Here is a 19,634-nt window from a genome sequence, read left to right on the forward strand (position 1 = left end):
CTGGCGGAAAATAACGTTGATATCATCATCATCACAGCACAAGGACGCCTTTTGCGTTTCGCCTCCATCGAAACGCGACCGTCGCGGTCGGGTTCGAACCGACTCGGTGGACGAGCGCCTTAATCACTGAGCCACGGCGGCGGGACGCGAAAGCTTCACTACGGTACCTAGAGCAGCTTTCGCCGTACGACCATTTTTCACCTCCAAATGACCTTGAGCTTCGAAAGCAAAAGAAAGGCGCAGAACTGGCCCCCTGGGACAGGGTACACGATACTCGCGCTTGAAGGTGAACCCTCTTCGTTAGAACCCTCTTCGTTAGCCTCCACGTTTCTGCCCCATAGGTGAGTACCGGTAGATACGGCTATTGTATACTTCTATCTTGAGGGATATTGGTAAACAGCCATTCATGGTCTGAGAGACCGCGAAATCCTAATTCATTATTGCGACAGCCACCGTCTCTACCCAGTACCTGCCAAGGGGCTGAGTAAGGCGGAGGAGCGAACTCTGCGGCGCCTGCAGACAGGAGTTGGACAAGCCTTTCCAGCTTCACGATCTGCGGGCGGGTCTGGCCAAAATGAAGAGGGGCACCACGCCGGGCCGGGACAAGGTCACCGTCAAACTTTTGGCGAACCTTCCTGAATCAGCGTACCAGTGCCTTCTAGAATACATCAATGCGATCTGGACGGGGGAAACTCCGCTCCCCATTGACTGGAAGACGGCTCTTGTCACCTTCATCCCGAAGGCCGGCAAACCGATCGACACGGACAACCTCCGCCCCATCTCTCTCACCTCGTGTGTGGGAAAATTGATGGAGACGATGGTGCGGGATCGGCTGTCCGAGTACCTCGAACAACACAACACCTTCGCGGACACCATGTTCGGATTTCGCCCACATAGATCCGCACAGGATGTCCTGCTCCAACTCGACCGCGAAATCTTGAACCCCATTACACACCCCCACAACGATAAAATTGTCCTTGCGCTCGACCTGAAAGGAGCGTTCGATAACGTAACTCACGAGGTCATACTCACACATTTGAGTCAAACTCACTGCGGCACCAATACCTTCAATTACGTTAAACAATTTCTCACGGACAGACTGTCCTACATCAGAATACAGGACGAAGAGCACGGACCTTTCTTGCTCGGAACGAGGGGGACTCCACAAGGCGCGGTGCTGTCCCCTCTGCTATTCAACATTGCCATGATGCGCCTACCCGCCCTGCTTGGTGCGGTCGAAGGGGTCCAGCACGCACTATACGCCGACGACATCACCATCTGGGCTACGCAAGGACGCCTGGGGGATATGGAGACTAGCCTGCAAACGGCCGCCAGCATAGTGGATCGCTATGCTCGAGACTGTGGTCTGCAATGCTCCCCGCAGGAATGGGAATTCGTGCATTTACGTCCCTCGCGCACATGCTCGACCCAAATCAATCTCTCGTTGCAAAGCGGTCCCATTCGCGAATCCAAGGAAATCAGAGTCCTTGGACTCTTCATACACAACCAGCGACGCTGCGACACAACACTCGCCAAGCTCCGGCAGGTGGGGGACCAGGTGGGCCGCATGGTCCGCCGGGTTTCCAACAAGCGCGGTGGGTTACGATGCAAAGACGCCTTGCGGCTGGCGAACGCATTCGTGACCAGTCGAATCTTGCATTCGACTCCCTACCTCCACCTGCGGAAACAGGAGGAGGATTCCCTCGAGGTCATCCTCCGCAAAATCATGAAACGAGCGCTGGACCTCCCAGTTTCTACCTCTACCAGCCGCCTTATGGCACTGGGGATGGTGAACACTTTTAGGGAGCTTCGGGAGGCCCACCTCAACAACCAATACACTCGTCTCACAAAGACAGGGTCGGGTCGCCGCCTTTTAGCCCGACTACACATCCAGCACACTCAATTCACAGAGGAGAGATGCCGCCTTCCCGTACACTGGAGACGCGCCCTCCACGTGCGGCCTCTCCCCACCAATATGTCCAAAGAGGATCATAATGGCAGGCGCCTGGCGCGGGCGGAAGCCTTGGACCGCCATTTTCGGAGCAAACCAGGAGTCTTCTACGTGGACGCCTCCGGCCCGGACTCTAGGGGATGGTACACGGCCGCGGTCGTCCACGAGGGTAAAACAGTAGACGCCCTTACTTTCAAGGCCCAGTCAGCAATTCACGCAGAAGAGGTTGCCATCGCTTTGGCAGCCTCTGACACCTCCTCCAAATACATAATCACCGACTCACGAGGGGCTTGTCGAAACGTCACGCAAGGGTGGGTTACTCCCCTAGCTTATCGTATTTACCAAAATTGTAGCCGAGACTCGGATCCCGCGCACCGATCTATCGTTTGGGCTCCAGGTCACCAAGGCGTCCACGGAAATGAGGCAGCCGACGCCGCCGCCCGCGCGCTCTCTCTCCGGGCATTTCCCACGGGACCCGACGCCGACCAGGACTTCCATTTCAATCCGATTTACACTTTTAAGGAAATATGGGATTATTACAAATCCACGCACCAAACTCTTCCCACCCCATGCAAAGGGCTGGGGAAGGACAACGAGCGGGTACTCCTGCGCCTGCTCACCAACACGATGTTGTGCCCGGCAATTCTAAAGCATTTCGATCCTAAATTCGACGGGCGGTGCTCACACTGTGGGGAGGTGTCTGACACCTACCACATGGTGTGGGCCTGCCAGCAGAACCCATCCCTACCCCCTATCCCGAACCCCACCCGAGAGGACTGGGAGGCGACCCTGTCCGGTTGCTGCACCCTCGAGGCCCAAAGGGCCTTAACGCAGCGCGCCCGGGCTGCGGCAAACGCCAATGGTGTGCCTGACTAGGCATCCCACCTAGTGGTTGTAAGGGCGTGACCCTCCAGGTCACGACCCCCAACACCTCTCTCTATGATTAATAAATGTTTTCACCACCACCCAGACAGGAACTCTTCTCGTTCCTGCCATAGCAAAACACTTAGATCCGAACACAGATGGGCGCTGCCCGCACTGTGGAGAGTCCCAAAGGGCTCTAGTAAAGCGGGCGCGAGACGGGGCCTCGTCGTGCGGTGTCCCGGACTGAGGATACCGACCATGTAGCAGGGTTTTTTCGACCCTCAAACTCTCTTTGCATATTAAAGTTTTTCACCACCACCACCACCCCAATCTTATCCTTCTAGTCATTTCACTCTCACGATCCCGATCAGCGGTCACTACCTGCCCTAAGAACACATATTGCCTTACTACTTCCAGCACCTCGCTACTAATTGCGAACTGCGGACGTCACACAGCAATGGACGCCTTTTGCGTTTGAGGATTGAAAATTAGTTTTGAGGAAAGGAAGTGATGCAGTAACTCTCGCTTATCTCGGTGGACACCCAAACCGAGCCGTAAGGGAAGGGATGAAGGAGGGAGTGAAAGAAGAAAGGAAGAAAGAGGTGCCGTAGTAGAGGTCTCCGGTAACTTGCCTCCATCGAAACGCGGCCGCCGCGTATGAGTGCTCTTTCTTCCTTCTTTCACTCCGTCCTTCACGTCTCCACTGACGGCGCGGTTCGGGTGTCTACCCAACACCACCTGTGCAGCAGTGGCTACGTCTTTCCGTTCCTCAAAACCAATTTCCTTGAGTGAGGTGGAACTGAGGAGGGTGGCACAGAAGACTGACGCCAGTGGGAGCGCGATACTTGTAGAAACAGAAAGGAGAGAGAGAGAAGGAAAGCACGTGATCACGTGGTGCTCCGCTTACGTGGCCTTCCCACAGAGCAGTCATCCGCCTAACCAGACGCGTCTCCAACGTCAGTTCGGGAGGAGGCCAGTGCGCATTGTGCGGGGCCTGAGACCGGCCTTCATCAGAAGGCGTATCAGGAGCTCCTGCAAGCTAACGGAGACACTCTGGAGGACACCTGGAGTTATGCATGCGACAAGCAACAGCTTTCCTTAGCTGGTGTCACTGCGGCGGATCGACACGTCATCGCATAAGGTGAGGACTGCAGGGACCATTAGTAAGGGGAAATGATACCATCTACAAGGGCTGCGATGGTATGCAGGGGGATCTACAGCGAGAAAAGGTTACTCGAGTTCGTTATGGTTTGAGGATCTGATCATCATTCAGCAGCCTGCGTTTTCATTTGCTCGGCGATCACAGCGTTCTCTGTTTGGGCGCAGCTGCGTTGCAGAGTTGGTCGCATTTCTCCTCTAGTTTAGCCGATGAACACTCTGCGTCTGACTCAATCTATGTCCGCTAACGAGGTGGCATTTGCGTGCGCGACCTGATTCAGTACCGCGCGCTTCTGCTTCTAGGTATTTAAGTGGGGGGGGGGGGGGGGTCCGAGGCTTTCGCTAAGCCTAACGGCCTAAAGTTGCTCAAGATGGCGGCGATTAACTTCCCCGCCGCCCCGTCGGTCGGGGAGGCTATGGCGACCTCATGGACAAGCCTTTGCGACTAGGCCTAGCGTCGAGAAGCGCCGCGTTCTACTGAAATGTCAAGAACGCTGTACATTGATGCATATCGATGAAAAGGTTTAGATTAAAAGAATGTCGTGTTTGGAAATAGCATTGAGATGGCGAATACGTTTTTCGGACTCTGGCCGCTGTCATGGCCCCTTTTCGGGGACGGGTGACCGTACCGTAGGCGTAGTGGTTGTGATTGTTCGAGAAATTTTTACGAGTTCATCTTGCGCCTTCGAGTTCACTCATGAAATGCAGAAGACTTTCACTGTTTTATTTGTGAGGGAGAGAACGCAAACGCATCTACTATGAAATAACCGCGAAACGCCCGTATAGCGTCCTGTCGGGAAGCCGTCTGCGCACGGAGCGCGTACGACGTTCACGGCCATTGCATGAATATTAAGCATGAAATGCTTTTAGCTCCCGTTGTCGGCAGTGTGGTGACGTCACGCCGAGACCGAGATCCACTCATCCGGGCTCTGAAACGAGAACATCCGGGCACCGTACGAGACTTAACGAGATTTAACGAGACTCTCTAAGCCCTCCTACGCGACCGGCATGCAAGCGCCGGTTGGTCTCCAAACGAGTCACAAAAAATAATTGCTGCAAGTGCCTTCTCAATGTTTATCAATATATCAGTCGAGCTGTCGTTTGATAATGCACGGAATTATAATTTCCGATTTCTAATAACGCGTGCAAAAAGCACATACATGCCACAATATTTAAGCATGAAATGCTTTACGGTGCGGTTCGGGTGTCCACCGCGATGACAGAGAATTACTGCTCCATTTCCTGTCCTCAAAAAACGTTGCGTTCAAAGGGCAAGGCATCGCGCCGAACGGGTGGTGGCGTTCCTACCTTCCTGTAAGGTGCGGCTCGGGTGTCCACCGAGATGGCCGAGAATTACTGCGTAATTTCCTTTCCTCAAAAGGCGTCACGTTCAAAGGACAAGGCATCACGCCGAACGGGTGGTGGCGTTCCGCGGACTGCCTGGCAGCGCTACAACACGCTGTCGCGTTCCACTCCTAAAGGCGAAGCTTAAGCGTCATTAATTAGGAGTTTATTAGTATTTAGTCATTAATCAGTCATTACACACTAATCAGTAATTTGTCATTACTTCGTCATTCGACGTAATCCAGTGGTAACATCACCAGTGTCACATACGCAAAGTGGTGCTGAAAACGCTTTCGCCTCTACGCACTTCGGACAGTTTCGAACGCGCTGCATATACATTCTTGTCAGGCCTGCGTCTCGTCGTGTCCGCGCGCGCTTCGTATTATGCCCGTAAACATTTCATGCTTACTCTACTCTCGGTTACGGGAGAGGCAGAGTTTTTTTACCAGCATTCCAGTTTGACGACTGGCCGGCGAGTAGTGGGTGAGGCCATATAGCGCACGTTTTGTCCGCTCTTAGTCCTTGCCAATACGTGCACTTCTATGCCCGTGGAGATTACCGCCTTCGGCGTGCCATCCCCGCGTGCCCGGGAGCGACCGGTGCTGGAGGGCCTCAACTTATCAATCTCCGCGTTGCACTGCAACACAAGTAGACGGCGCAGTTCGCGGGCGTCTCGATACGCAGTTGACTTCAAATCTGTTAGTAACGGTTGCCGGCCGTCGCCGCAAGTGATGGGAAGATACACCAATTGTGACTGAAACACTGCGGGGTGAGACTGGGACTTACAAATTCAGGGGGCACTTTGACTGTCTAAAGTGCGTAGAGGCGAAAGCGGTTTCCGCACCACTTTGACTTGCTCTGTGGCACTGGTGACGTCACCGCTGGATGACGTCACACATAATCACTAATTACCAAGTATTGCCGAATTACTAAACGGGTAATTACTGATTAATTACTAACACTAATTAACTGCTAATGGCGCTTAACTTTCGCCTTTAGGTGTGGAACGCGACAGCGTGTTGTAGCGCTGCCAGAGAGTCCACGGAACGTCACCACCCGTTCGGCGCGATGCCGTGCCCTTTGATGGCAACGCCCCGCCGCGGTGGTTCTGTGGTTACGGCGCTCGGCTGATGACCCGAAAGACGCGGGTTCGATCCCGGCCGCGGCGGCTAAATTTCGATGAAGGCGAAATTCTAGAGGCCCGTGTACTGTGCGATGTCAGTGCACGTTAAAGATCCCGGGTGGTCGAAATTTCCGGAGCCCTTCACTATGGCGTCCCTCATAGCCTGAGTTGCTTCGGGACGTTAAACCCCAATAAACGAAACGAAACGCTTTTTAAAGAAAGGAAATGGCGCAGCAATTCTGTCATCTCGGTGGACACCTGAACAGCACCATACAGGAAGGGAGGAAGTGGAGTGAAAGAAAAAAAAGGGGGCCGTAATGAAGAAAATGAAAATTGTTTTTGAGGAAAGGAAATTAACGAAGTAACTGTCTCACATATCTCGGCCGCCGCGGTGGCTCAGTGGCTATGGTGCTCGGCTGCTGGCCCGAAAGACGCGGGTTCGATCCCGGCCGCGGCGGCTGAAATTCTTTGGAGGAGAAATTCGAGGCCCGTGTACTGTGCGATGTCAGTGCACGTTAAAGAACCATAGGTGGTCGAAATTTCCGGAGCCCTTCACTACGGCGTCTCTCATAGCCTCAGTCGCTTTGGGACGTTAAACCCCATAAACCAACCAAACCGCCACATATCTCGGTGGATAACCGTCATCTATTTGTAGAGGAAGGGAGGAAGTGGGAGTGAAAGAAGAAAGAGAAAGAGGGGCCGTAATAAAGAAACTGAAAATTGTATTTGAGGAAAGTAAATTACGCAGTAACTGTCTCGGATATCTCGGTGGACATCCGCCAAAAGCGTGACACCTCGCTGACTAGCTTCTGCTGACAACATTCTGTCGACTACGATGAGGCATTAAAGGCTTTCGCCTTAAAAATTGGACTCGACAGACAGGGAATGGAACGCTGCCATTTGAAACTGACACTATTTATTTCGTGTTTTGAGTGCCGCTGACAGTGATTGCGATTCAAACGCTACCAACCTGGAACGGAATGCTGCCACCTGAGATTGGAACGCTGCCGGCTGAGAGAGAGGCACTGCCGATTAAGACGCTAGTGACAAGTTTCTGGCATGAATTGTGATAGGATGGCGTTTCTTGAAATAACTGGTTAGATAGAAGCGGCGTGCACTGCACCGGAATTCTTGCCGGAAATGTTTAGGGCCATTGCAATAGCCTAGATGAAGGCACCTGCCGAGCTTACTGTGTGGGCTGTTGGACGTACTAGATTCCCATGGCCGACGTTAAGCCAAACTTGTCTTTACGGTCTCTCACCGATAGTCGGTCACTTTTCAAACTGACAAATACTTTAGCGTACACTCAGGACGATGAAAAGATCGGAAAGGCAAAACGGGACGTATATATTTGCTCCCCTACTTGGAAAAAACTTGAAAATTGGTTTTCAGGAACGCGAAGGCGCAATAAAGGCTCATCCCCATGGACACATCCAAGGCGCATGAGCGCAGCGCCTAAGCGCCCAGCGCCGCGACAAGAGTCGGAAGACATACGCAACTCGATGGCCTGTCGCCTCCTGTCGCTGTTACTAGCGCCCAGCTCAGCGAACACAACGGCATAGGGAAAACAGGGAAATTGCGGGTGCCATTCCTCCTGCGCAGAACAAAAATTCAGGGGGCCCTTTGGGTCTCTAAAATGCTGCAAGGCGAAAGCGTTTCCTGGCGCACTGTTTGTTTTTATTTATTTATTATTTTTCATATTTTCATATTTTGCTTTTTTGCTCTTCTTCTTAATTTCATTGGTTTTATTTGTATTTTAATTTCTTATTATTATTATTTAGTTTTTATTTTTGTTTATGTTCTTATTTTTATTTTTCCTTTCCTTCACTTTATGCCTTTTATTTTATTTATGAAACCCATGCATTCACTAGATGCGCCTTTATTCATGCTCGAACCTTGAGCCTTCGTGGCGGAGTGGTAGTGTCTCCGCTTCAAATGCCAAAGGCTCTGGTTCGATTCCCACCCTCGGCGCAGTTTCTTTTTAAGCAGTGACGCCGAAAGGCGGACAAATCTGCCGACGCGTCTGTCGACACGGCTGCCGACAGCGTCTGCTAACGACAGTATGAGCCATTAAAGGCTTTCGCCTTAATATCTCCCCCTCGGGTTATTGTCTTAAGCATGGACACTGGTGTCGCGCATTTCCCGTATCTCCCTAAGCGATAGAATCCGGCTGTTCTAGAGCTCCCCTGCAATCCGCAGCCGTCCACTATGCGGCGTCTCTACACACCACGTGCTGGTCCGTGGCGTTACACTACGCATACCCCGCACTGTGTCAGCGGTGGGTCCATGCTTTCGCAATTTGTCCAGCTGCCGCAATCTAACGCAGCGTCTATACTCCGCTTTCACTGACGTGGGGCTAAAGTTCACGTGGTTATTCGGCAACGCCTCCGAGCATCGCCTTATTTGGTCACTGACGGGCCCGAGCCATCAGCGATCACGGAAGAAATGTTTTGTTTGGTTTGGTTTATGGGGTTTAACGTCCCAAAGCGACTAGGGCAGTGAAAGAGGCCGAGTGGAGGGCTCCGGAAATTTCGACCACCTGGGGTTCTTTAACGTGCACTGATATCGCACAGTGCACGGGCCTCTAGAGAATTTCTCCTCCAAAGAAATTCAACCGCCACGGCCGGGATCGAACCCGCGTTTTTCGGGTCAGCAGCCGACCCAGGCAGCACAACAACATTGGCCGAACGTCGCGCAAGTGTTGGCAAAACTTGGCACGAACATCGGTCCTACACTGGCATTTGGGCCGAGCGCTACCACTTCACACATTGGCCTTACTTTCATGCCAGTTTTGGGCCAACGCTCGGCCGATCAAGCGGCCAACGCAGTCCCGATGTTCGTTCTGCAGCATGGACCAGCAAAGGTCTCATACTGGCATCCAACTTTCAAACATTGGTAGCCAGCTTTCGAATAATGGTTTCCAGCTTTCGAATATTGGCATCCAGCTTTCGAATAATGGTTTCCAGCTTTCGAATAATGGCATCCAGCTTTCGAACGCTGGCACATGCAATTAACCCACTCGCCAATGACCGGCACTGTGGATAGATGTACATACATAACATTCTACCTAGCAAATATTCATAAATGAGGGTGCGAAATAATTCCAGAAAAAAGACCCGTTTATTGCTTTGAGTTACAAGAATCACGCTTCTAGCGCACACAGGATGGTTTGCGCTACCACCAGCCACCCTGGGGAGTAAAGAAAAGGGGCCCAAGAGCATGGTGGCAGAGGCTGTGGGAAAACAATTTATTTTCAAGTTTGGTGAGTGCCGATCAGGTTGGACAAAGCATCTCGGCAAGCTGCTGCGGCACGGCTAAGGCATCCATAAAGCGCTCAACGGAGCTGTCCTCCAGTGAACTGATCAGTCATATCCGAAGTAATCGTTGCACTCCACTTGCAAGGGGGCTGCTGGACTGCATTCAAACAAATTCCTCGTCCAGTTCTTGCACGATGGCCTCACGAAGTGCCAAGCCTGCAAAGAGATGCATGATGTCATGGTAAGTTGAATTATGGCCATCACAGAACAAAAACAAACATAACAAAGATAACACCGAATTTTGTGAAACACAGTAATCGTGAAGACACTAGCAACATATTTTACAGGATAATTTTTAATTTATTCTTAAGAACCAGCCCCACATTAGTTGCACAAAGTGGAATTTAATTTACTAAACTTCCCTTACACCAAATGGTTTAATTTAGTTTAATGCGTCGTGTCGCACTCCCAGTAAATATATTCAATGCGAGATAAGGAAATTAATGTGATATTGAAAACAGATTAATGTATTATTTTGTTTTAATATCATAACTTGTATCTCTAAATTGCGAGGTAATTTTTTATTCCAGTAAATATGCACAGGTTGTAGCGTCTCTTCCACATGGACGTCAAAACAACATTTTTGATTAGTTTTATTTAATGGGGTCAAAAATGCGGCTTGCGACTATTGACGTAATACGCTGAACGCAAGGAACTCAGGGCACCTTTGTTTTACCTTAGTTGCTTCGCATGCATGCTATAGTTGGATTCGAAACTGCAACTTGAAAACCACACAAAAATACTAGTCTGATAGTCCAGAGTAATGCCCTTTTTCATTGCGAGAGAACTTGGGCAAAAGCTTTAACCAGTAATTGCGGATTTTCTATTGAGTCTGCAAGAGTAGAAGGCAAAAAGAAACACTACGGAAGTATTACACATATCCTTACCAACTAGTCTGCAGTGGAAAATTAATTAAGCGGTTCTGATTTCCGTCGTGCATAAGCGGTAAAGGACATATTCCCGAATGCATCCTATCTCAATTCATATGAGTTCAAACCCGCTGTTAGCCAAAGTAGTGAATCTTTAGTGAGTTCATCTCACCAAAGACGAAAAATTAAATTCTCACCATTCGGCCACAATTCTACTGCGCACGACGTCAAGCAAGCCATTTCGCAATGAGAGTGGGTACACAGAAGTCGTCCTCGTGCTTTTTGGCTCGCTCTCTTCTCCTGCCGAAAAAATAAAGGCGCATGTAGTCAAAGCAACATTTACTACAAAAACCACTTTAACTTCCAGACGTATATCAAGATAAAAGAGTTTTAGTACTTACAAAAGATCTTGCAGGCGGTACGAACAGCGTCGGAGCTCTCCTAATATATGAGTGTGGCTTTTCGCGTGCGCAGACTATGAACGGTGCTAGCTCGAGTGTGCATGCATTTTCGTCGCGTTGGTTTGCACGTGGTTGAGCGCCGCCGTGCAGTCAAGAATGTCTTATTGTGATGAGTCGCGCGGTTCCAAGACGAGCAGTGGAGACGATGGTGTGGGGGGGGGGGTTGGCTGGAGGGGAGAGAGGAATTTTCCTTTACACAGGTTTTGCGGTTCCGAGAAAAGTCCTCGAGCTGAAAGGTGGAGACAGGGAGGTGGAGGAACAGCGAAGCGCGTAGCTGCGCGCGAGGGAAAACAGGTTTGAGAAAGTGACAACCAAAAAGAAAAAATAGCGCTTCGCGGGGTGGGGTGTTAGCCCGCTACCTGGAAAAGGGCACGGCCGGGAGAACAGGTGGGGAGATATTGGACTTGAAGACTTGAAAGAGAAAGGGAAAGAGGCCAAAACACGTGAAAAGGGTTTGGAATTTTTGGAGAATGAGTCACATGGCCACAGGCAGTACAGAAAGGAATATCTACAAGAGAGAAGTGGATGGGAAACACGGAAGCGTCAAAGTATTGCTACAAAGCTGCAGCAAAAGCCTGAAAATTTTGAAGTGAAAAACTTGGAGCTTCAAGATGCATTTCGCCAAAACGACTTGAGACACTCGCGTATTTTGTGGGGCCGTATGATGTGGCTTCTGTTAATTCAAGATAGCTTAAAATGCTACTACATAATAACAAAAATATAAAGCAAAAAAAATATCCAAGCAGAATGCGCGCTCTTTCATAGTTTCATGTACCGTACATGCGCCAAACAAGCTAGGTTAACATGCGTCTAACGCCAGTTGTCAGTCCATTTATTCAGTGGTCGTCGAAGAATCCTCAAATTGTTTGTTGGTGTGGAAGTTTCGCGCAAAAAAAGCAAAAACAAACAAAGGCATGTTGAATTGTGGTTCGCAACTACTTTCGACGGTTTTCATCAATAAAGGTCATGTTCGAAAGAAAAAAAAAACTTGCGAGTAAATATGCAAGGACGTGAGCAAGAGCTATCTTGCCCCCAATGCAAATTACGCAACAGAAGAATAAAATGGTCAAAAACAACAATTTCCAACACAACGATTTGCAGAAAAGGAAGGAAATAGCAAATCAGAAAACACGGGAAAGGCGCAATCACAGGGCACGACGTAGGGAAGCGTAGGAATCGCTTATCACGTGTCCGCGTGCGTTTATGAAGCACCCGCCTAATATTTCACGAGCGCAACGCATAATTCGAAATTACGAGGCGACTGCTTCGTTTCTGGACGTTGCCAAAACTGAGCACAATTTCGGTTTAGCGAATGCACTTGCGCTAATCTATTACGTTTGTATCGCGATCTCCCTGAAGCAGACACCAGCTGCGCACTGCGGCAGTGAATTCCTAGAGCGAATAAAAAAAAGTGATTTTTTTATTCCAAAAATTTAATCAAATGAAACTTATTTGATTTTTGTTGAAGGCACCTGTTCACAATTTTTGTTGAAGGCGTCTCGGGTGTAATCAGAACTTTAATTCTGATCAACAGGACTTCGATCGCAATTCTAAACGTATTATTGCTGCTCACTGCGCAACCAGAGTGCAGTTTTTCCAACGGAATCATGGGTAGCTTTGCTCACAAACTGCAAAATTGTTCGGTTAAAATATAATAATAAATAAAACCAAATCTTTGAACTCGCATGTTTTAGCGCGTTCGAAAATTATGAACTGCCGATATGGTACTCGACAATAAAATTAATTTTGAACCCATTTTAATGGATGACACAATGTTTACCAACGTTTGCCAGTATACTTTGAACACTGGATAAGCGGTGGTAATCCTAGGCCAATATAGCCAGCTCCCGGAAATGGCATAGCCAATTCTGGCAAAGAGTGGAACAACACTGGCTAACATGGCCCATGATAGCCATGATTCGATGATGGCACAGCCAGCAATGGCAAACAGTGGGGCAATCCTGGCTAACCTGGCCCATGATAGCCAGGATCTAATGAGGGCTCAGCCAATACTGGTAAAGCGACGGACAACCAGGGCCATTGTTGGATGTGCTAAGGAGTGGCACAACCAATATCGGATGCTCACTGGCAACTCTGGGCCTAGTTAGGGCCACGCTTTGCCAGTGGATTTCCAATATTGGCCCGCCGTCGTGTGCTACCTGGGGAGCACCATAGCCCCTGAGCCACCGCGGCGGAGAAAAGGCGAGAGGACTTCCAGCGATCGAGGGAAGATGGAAGCCTTCTAGCTGAAAGTATAAAAAAGAGCAAAATGCTGAAGCAGCGTAAGAGTGTTGAGCGTTAGCAATATCGAACGAATATTGCGTCATTCGCCATCTTCGTTGTATCTGGTACAAAAGTTTTGTTATATCCGAATATCTTCTTTTTTGATTCCAACGTATACAGCGCAAGAAGACAAGTCGTGTGACACCACTTCGAATGCCCAACGTCTATTAGTTCGGTCGTAACTGACCTTTGAAGTTAGAAGTCAGGGTTTGGGGAACCAAACGTCGCCGATGCGAATCCCTATCAAAGGCTTCGCTTCGATCCGACCCGTAGTCTTATGCTCCGTAACGCGCTGAATCGTTTCATACCACTCCAAACATTCTACGCCAATGAGGCGGTCCACAACCTGCGTACCAGTGGTACCACCCATTGGTCCCACTTGAATGAACTTGTGTTTCATATTGACGCGACCTTGAGTAATGCGAGTTTCGGAATAAACGCTCTATAGTCGGATACAACTTAAGTCTACAGTGAAGCTCCGCCCACATTCAGCCTCCGCGCACAGAATTCCTCCACGACAAAAAAGTAGTCCGCTGCTTCAATGTTTCTTGTTACTGAAACAAGAAGCTTATCAGAAGAAAAAAATTTCGAGCTCTAGAATTTTGATGCGGGGATTGTTTGATATTGCCACATTCCTGGACATTCTCGTGGCGCCGTCTCCTGGCCGAACTGTCTTAACCGCCATCCTGGCTAGCCTTAGCCATGGTGGCGGGCGGGGCTTCTTCGTCGTCTCTTCGGGTTCCGCTCGGGAGTTCGCTGCTACCTGGCGCTTTTCAGTAAAACGTGACCTGGCTGTCCCGACTGTATAGCCGTGACATATTTGGTGGAGGTGCTGGGTAACGTCCCATGTACACTGACTCTGAAGACACCTTTGAAGCCAGCCCTCAGTGCGTGGACACAACCCCCGTCCACAAAGCGAGCCGCCGCCTGCGAGGCCTACAGCCAGAGTTCAGCGGCCTGACAAAACCGGCAAGAGATATGACATCAACCACAGCTAGCCAGACCACTCAACGTTTTGGAGTTGACACTCCCTTCGTACTTCACGCGCCCAGGTCACCGCCGACGTTCCACGGTGACAGGTTCGAGGATGTTGAAGACTGGTTGGCCAGTTTCGACCGTGTGGCAGCTTTCAACCAGTGGGACGGTGAGCGCAAGTTGAGGAACGTTTACTTCGCGCTAGAGGACTCGGCAAAGATCTGGTTCGAGAACCACGAGTCCTCTTTTGCCACCTGGGAGGTTTTTCGTCGCGAGCTGCTGGCGACATTCGGCACCAGTGAACGAAAAGAGAAGGCGGAAGTCGCTCTGCACTCGAGATCGCAGCAGCCTAATGAGAGCGTCACCATGTTCGTTGAGGACATGATGCGCCTCTTCAGTCGAGCCGACCCTGCTATGGCCGAGGCAAAGAAAGTGCGGCACCTGATGCGGGGCGTTAAGGAGCAGCTGTTTGCTGGACTTGTCCGCGACCCTCCAAGGACAGTGGCCGATTTTACGAAGGAGGCAGTGAGCATGGAACGCTCCTTGCAGGAACGCGGTGCACAGTACGGCCGGCAGGCTAGTATGGCAGCCGCTCAAACCTGCACGCCTACGACGCTGCCTCCTGAAGACCTTCGAGACCTTGTAAGGAGCATCGTTCGCGAAGAACTCGCGAAACTCCGCTTCGAAGCTCCACAGGCCAGCGTCGCCGCCCTGTCGGACGTGGTACGGGATGAAATCCGTCGAGTGGTGCAGCCAGCACCAGTTGTTCCGGAGCCGCAACCCTACATCATGACCTACAGCGAGGCACTTCGACGGCCTGCGGCAGTGGCACAAGCTTTTTCACCTGTGCCGGCTGTGCAGTACCCACGTCCAACTGTGCCAACCACCGTGCCGCAGGAATTCCGGCCCGCCATGCGTAAAGCGGACATGTGGCGAACGCCGAGGAACAGGCCACTCTGCTACCACTGCGGTGAGCCAGGCCACATCCTGCGCCACTGCCCCTACCGTCGGATGGGTTTAAGGGGTTTCGCTTCAGACGCTCCTCGACCACGCTACGGCGAGCGACCCCAGAAGATTGAACAATACCTGACGTCCAACGTGCAGGCTCAGACCGTGCCGCGACGCCAGTCTCGATCCCCATCGCCCAGGAGACTCTCTTCTCCCAGCCGCCCGTCGACCTCTGGCGAATTCAGAGGCAGGGGGAGGCAGAGGACAATATAGTCAAACATTAGAAAGCTGATTTCGTTTGCCGTTGCAATTGGCCAGCGGAGTAATACAAGACGCCGCGGACCGCGGCCCAGTGTTAGCAACTGCTGTTTTTTTAAGTTGTATCCTACTATAGAAACGAAAGCTTGACAGCGACACCGAGTTCCCGAACAGACACCAATGAAGATTGTCAATTAGGCTGGCACCATAGAGTTTCTATTACCTAGAGGGAAAGCTGGCGGCGCTGCACTTCCACCATTTACGCTCAAAGCATCATGGGCCGGTGAGCTACTTGGTGCGGGACAGTCGTACTTTTTCAGGAGCACGTAGTGTCACTACTAAGGTTCTTCATTCCGAAAACGCTGTTCGTGTGTACGCAGACACCTTTGGCGGGAACGCAGTGTGCAAAAGCCGTAGTAGCAAAACCGCAGCAGCACACGACGCCTATAAAAAGCTCTTCTTTTTCGAAATGCCATTAAAAAAACCTTTTAAAGTGTTTAAAACAACATTTTTTTAAAACATATTTCCTTTTAAAAGTGCGCCTGTTAATTAAGCACGAAATATTAGTTTCTGTAGTGTTCATTACTTGGCCAATAGGAGAACTAGCCATCTCTAATTTTGGGCAAACGTTGCATTTACATGCTTTTCTGCTATTTTGTTGCAATCATTAGACAGGATATTGAATGGAATGGCATTCTTGATTACCGAACAGCGTTTATTTTTGCATTATTTTTTGGGGTAAAATTCGCGATTCTGCAGACGGTAGGTCACCGGCCCATGATGCTTATAGCATAGAGTTTCTTACTATTACCTAGAGGGAAAGCTGGCGGCGCTGCACTTCAGCCACCATGGACGCTCAAAGCGTCATGGGGCGGTGAGCTACTTGTTGCGGAACAGTCGTAATTTTTCGGGAACACGGAGGGGCACTACTAAGACGTTTCATTCCAAAAACGCTGTTCGTGTGTGCGCAGACGACTTTCGCGCGAACGCAGTGTGCAAAACCCATAGTAGTAAAAACGCGACGACACACGACGCCAATAAAAGGTTTCACTTTTCTGAAATGCCATTAAAAACCTCTTATAGTGTTTAAGCAACAACATTTTTTTTGAAAACATATTCACTTTTAAAAATGTGCCTGTTAATTACGAATTATTAGCTTTTGTAGCGTTCATCGCTTCGTCAATAGGAGAGCTAGCCATCCCTTATTTTGGGCGAACTTTGCACTTAAATGCTTTTCTGCTCGTTTGTTGCAATTTACAGACAGGATATTTATTTATTTATTTATTGTACCCTCAGGGCCAAAGGCATTAGACAGGGGAGTGGGTTAATTAGGATAAAGAACAATGAATATAATACAGTGAAAACAGGTAGTACAAAATAAATTTTCTCCAGATTAAAACAAACAACATTCAAAAAGCGTAAATAACATAAAATCAATGTACATAACACAGTGGAAACAGATATAGCACATGATCAACTTCTTTCAGAATAAACAATGTTAGTTAATGCGTCGTGAAAGGTTTTGTTATCTGCAATGGCTGCAATATCGGGGGGAAGGCGGTTCCATTCCACAGATGTGCGAGGAACATATGACTGAAAAGATGATTTGGTGTGGCATGTTGGGATGCCAACCTTGTGGCGGTGATCGATGCGACGTGAAATGTATTCTGGGGGTGATATGAAATAATCGTGAAGCGTAACGTGATGATATAGCTTGTGAAATAGTGGTAGGCGACCAATTTTACGGCGAGATTGTAACGGTGGGAGTGACACGTTAGATTTCATGGCTGTGATGCTTGCCGTACGGTTGTAATTTGAAAGAATGAAGCGAACGGAATTATTTTGGACTAGTTCCAAGGAATATGCAAGGTTATCATGTGTAGGGTCCCATATTGATGCTGCGTATTCTAGTTTAGAACGTATAAGTGTTTTATAGAGTATAAGCTTAAGAGATGAGGGAGCGGCTGAGAAATTGCGACGTAAGTACCCTAACATGCGGTTAGCGTTATTAATAACGTAGTCAATATGAATAGACCATGTTAAATTTTGAGTGATATGAATACCTAGGTACTTGTATGTTTTTACCCAATCAAGAGGAGTGCCGTTAAGATAATATGAAGGAAGAGCGTTGGTGCACGGGAAACACGCAAAGCTTTACATTTATTAATGTTTAATTCCATATTCCATGTAGTGCACCAGTCTGACACCAAATTGAGGTCTGACTGGAGAGTGTCAGTATCGTTAACGTTATTTATTTCCCGAAATATCACACAATCGTCAGCAAAAAGGTGAATGTTGGAAGATATGGCAGAAGGAAGGTCATTAATATAGATTAAGAATAGGAGTGGTCCCAGGACCAATCCCTGTGGAACACCAGATAGCACGTTAGCAATCGGTGAATTAGTGTTATTAGCATGCACAAATTGCCAACGGTTAAGAAGGAAAGATTGAATCCAGTCGAAGACGTTAGGATTGAGATTAAGATGGCTCAATGTATGTAGCAGTAATTTATGACATACTTTATCAAAGGCTTTGGAAAAATCCAAGAAAATGCAGTCAGCACAAGATGAGTTGTCAAGTATGCGGTATAGCTTATCAGTAAAGGCAAGTAATTGAGTTTCACACGAGTATGTTTGACGAAAACCATGTTGCGCAGGTGTGAAAAATGAATTCTCATCGAGAAAGGTAACGACATGCTTGAAAATGATGTGTTCTAGTAATTTGCAGCATGTGCTAGTGAGCGAAATGGGACGAAAGTTTTGAGGGGAGTGCTTACCACCGGACTTGTGAAGTGGAACCACCTTCCCAATTTTCCAGTCGTTAGGAAGGCTTGCTGTGTCGAGTGATTGTTGAAAAAGTTTGGTTAGTATAACTGAACTATAAGCACAAGTATTTTTAGAAATTTAGCGCTAATCGCATCAGAACCAGGTGAAGAATCATTTTTCAAAGATTAAATTAATTTGGCTATGCCAGGTGGATCGATAGTTATAGGTGACATTGTCGGGAACCTGTGGTGCTCTCTGTGAGGCAGATTAACGCTTGAAATGGAGGAAAAGCTTTCAACGAATGTGTTATTCAGCACGGAAGCACAAAGATCACTGGGGATAAGTTTACCGGAGGCATCTTGTAGTCTAATTAGTGGGTCGTTCTCAGGGTGTATAACGCGCCAGAATTTCTTAACACTCGTTTTCAAAATAGCTGGTAATGTGGCAGACAAAAAGGTATTCTTTGTTCGTTTAATCGCGTTGACGTAAGCGTCGGAAGCAGACTTGTATTTCGCCCATCGCGCGTTAGATGGTGAAAGCTTCGCACGGCGGTATAAACGTTTCTTTTTGTTAGATAATCGTTTGATGTGAGAGTTGTGCCAAGGTGCTTGTGGATTAGAGGTGACGATGCGCTTAGGGATATACTTTTCAGTTAGTTCGTGAACCTTCGTTTTGAATGATATCCAGTTTTCTTCGACAGAGTAGTAGTCAGAGTTAGCAATAAAGTAATCAACAATTATGCCCAGTTCATTGTTAATAGCGGCAAAGTTGGCGCGTTTGTAATCTAGAATGATTTTTTTTTATTTTGCTCGGTTTTGGGCGTGGTATATTAATGCAAAAATTGAGCAGAACGTGATCACTGATGCCTGGAAGATATGTTATATCAGTAGCTAACTCTGGATTACTTGCTAGAATTAGATCAAGAGCGTTCGAACGTTATTAAACGTTAGGACATTCTTGATTATCGAATAGCGTTTATTTTTGCCTTATCTTTTGGCCAAAAGTTGTAGTTCTGCAGTCGGTAGCTCACCGCCCCATGATGCTTTGAGCGCCCATGGTGGCTGAAGTGGTCCCGAGGGATCTCCATGCAAACTCCCATAGACGGGCTGCCAGATTTCCCTCTAGGTAATAGTAAGAAACTCTATGGCTCATAGCGCCCATGGTGGCTGAAGTGGTCTTGAGGGGGCTCCACGCACCCAAGTAGGTTTCAAGAACCAGTTTTCTACTCGTGTTGCTTGCAGCCTAGCGGTCAGTACAGTACCAGAGTAATGGTGTTTTCATTATCACGCCCGTAAGCGTGAGTGATTTGGTGCTGCTC

General features: G+C 48.8%; 1 protein-coding gene across 2 annotated transcripts in view; it reads left to right on the forward strand.

The window, feature by feature from the left end:
* The first annotated feature begins 3,604 nt into the window (after window positions 1–3,604).
* The window catches only part of LOC149347896 (uncharacterized), a 66,232-nt gene continuing 50,202 nt past the window's right edge, over window positions 3,605–19,634 (forward strand). The window contains exon 1 of one of the 2 annotated variants that reach the window (XM_089587716.1): window positions 3,605–3,956. The gene's annotated coding sequence lies outside the window, so the exon portion shown is untranslated. The remainder of the gene's footprint in view (window positions 3,957–19,634) is intronic. The other variant, XM_089587707.1, reaches the window with a different exon arrangement.

Source organism: Amblyomma mixtum, chromosome 4 (assembly GCF_055824585.1).
Source record: "Amblyomma mixtum isolate Tamu chromosome 4, ASM5582458v1, whole genome shotgun sequence".
Lineage (NCBI taxonomy): Eukaryota > Metazoa > Arthropoda > Arachnida > Ixodida > Ixodidae > Amblyomma > Amblyomma mixtum.